Consider the following 2,500-nt stretch of genomic DNA (forward strand, 5'->3'; position numbering starts at 1 on the left):
TGTTGGGGGTAAACCGAGGGCAGGGGACCCTCGCAAACCTTGGGCAGACTCTCTTCCCAAATCCCCCCATCTCTCTCTGCCAAGAGGGTGGCAGACATACCCTCGACCCACCCGCCGTCCCGCGGGCAGCGTGCGCTGGTAGCGAGGTGCCGACGGTACAGGGGGGAGCTGACCGGGAGGGTTCCCCTCACCGCTGGCACCTCCTGGTGCTGGGTGGCGGGTGCTGGGTGGCGGGTGCTGGGTGGCGAGTTCCGGCAGATCAGCCCAGGTGGACGGACGGAACGGTCAGGATTTCGAGTCGAGAAGAAACAGAGAAACATAGAAAACAGGTACAGGAGGAGGCCATTCGGCCCTTCGAGCCAGCACCTCTTTAAACTTTGCCCCCTCTCCCCCTTTAAACTTTGCCCCCCTCTGTTTTTGCAAAATGTTAAGTGGTCAGCTCGACATAGATGACCACATCTACACCAAACCCAAACCTAACACGGGGAGACAAAGGCAAACGATTCAATCCGAGATACCATCCTTCCCTCGCACAATTAAAGCATGGAGTTGTCTTCACCCCACTGTAGTTACTCAACCAGACACAACTACATTTAAGGCAGCTCCTCTTCTCCAAGAAGCCCCTCTTGCTTAAGACCACACTCCGCAACCTCCAGTTTAAATTCCATTTGGGATATTTTGGAGGACCAAGAACCAAGAAGAAGGAGGAACTGCCATTCGTTGTGATCAGGGCTGATCGTCCACAATCAGTAACCCATGCCTGCCTTCTCCCCACACCCCTTGATTCCACTCGCCCCAAGAGCTCTATCTAACTCTCTCTTAAATCCATCCAGTGATTTGGCTTCCACTGCCCTCTGTGGCAGAGAATCCCACAGATTCACAACTCTCTGGGTGAGTTTTTTCTCACCTCAGTTTTAAATGGCCTCCCCTTTATTCTTGGACTGTGTGCGGCTGGCCCCTGGTTCTGGAAAGGAGAGAGGCCTCGACCCGAAACGTCACCCCATTCCTTCTCTCCGCAGATGCTGCCCGTTCCCGCCGAGTTACTCCGGCTTTTTTGCGTCTACCTTCGGTTTAAACCGGCACCTGCGGTTCCTTCCCACACTGGTGGACAGGCGGCCTTTGTGGACACTGTTTGTACAGCTTCACCGGCCGGGCGGGACAGGAGAAGACCAATAAAACAGACACAGCCTTTTGTTCCGGACAGACGGAGTTTACACAAAAACAGATGGGCTCTGAAACAGCTCGGCGACTAACGCTTTAAATCAGCGGCCGGCGCCCAGGATAACGTCCCGTTTTATTCCCTCCCATTAACATTTTCGTTTGCACAACTCGTATCTCTGAATGTATGCAAATCCTCCGCCATTGTGCTGCTTCCTGATGGCTCGTGCAAACGGCAGATTATAAACACGTCTTTATTTGTTCCCCGGGGCTGATCAGTAACTGACCCTGTCTGCAAAATACTGGGGGCAGAACGCTAAACCCAGCCACATCTCTGTCCCCCCGCTCCCCCACCCCCTCCACCACCCCAACCCCCATCCTTCCCCCCACCACCTCCCCCTCCTCCACCCCACACCTCAATCCCCTCACCACCCCCTCCCTCCCCACCCAACCCCCATCCTTCCCCCCCACCACCTCCCCCTCCCTCCACCCCACACCTCAATCCCCTCACCACCCCCCTCCCTCCCCACCCAACCCCCATCCTTCCCCCCCACCACCTCCCCCTCCCTCCACCCCACACCTCAATCCCCTCACCACCCCCCTCCCTCCCCACCCAACCCCCATCCTTCCCCACCACCACCTCCCCCACCCCCCTCCCTCCACCCCACCCCCTACCCCTACCCCACCCTCCCCCACCCCCACCCCCACCACCCCCCAACCCCCATCCTTCCCCCCTACAACCTCCCCCTCCCTCCACCCCACACCTCAATCCCCTCACCACCCCCCTCCCTCCCCCCCAACCCCCATCCTTCCCCCCCACCACCTCCCCCTCCCTCCACCCCACACCTCAATCCCCTCACCACCCCCCTCCCTCCCCACCCAACCCCCATCCTTTCCCCCCACCACCTCCCCCTCCCTCCACCCCACACCTCAATCCCCTCACCACCCCCCTCCCTCCCCACCCAACCCCCATCCTTCCCCACCACCACCTCCCCCACCCCCCTCCCTCCACCCCACCCCCTACCCCTACCCCACCCTCCCCCACCCCCACCCCCACCACCCCCCAACCCCCATCCTTCCCCCCTACAACCTCCCCCTCCCTCCACCCCACACCTCAATCCCCTCACCACCCCCTCCCTCCCCACCCAACCCCCACCCTTCCCTTCCTCCCCACCCACCCCTCCACCCCACCCACCCCTCCCTCCACCCCATCCACCACCCCCTCCTCCCTCCACCCCATCCCCTACCTCTACCCCTCCCCCCCGCCCCCTCTCCCTTTCCCCCCCACCCACTCCCTCCACCCCGCCCTCTACTCCTACCCCTCCCTCCCCCCAACCACCTC

This window comes from Rhinoraja longicauda, chromosome 25 (genome assembly GCF_053455715.1).
Source record: "Rhinoraja longicauda isolate Sanriku21f chromosome 25, sRhiLon1.1, whole genome shotgun sequence".
Taxonomy (NCBI): domain Eukaryota; kingdom Metazoa; phylum Chordata; class Chondrichthyes; order Rajiformes; family Arhynchobatidae; genus Rhinoraja; species Rhinoraja longicauda.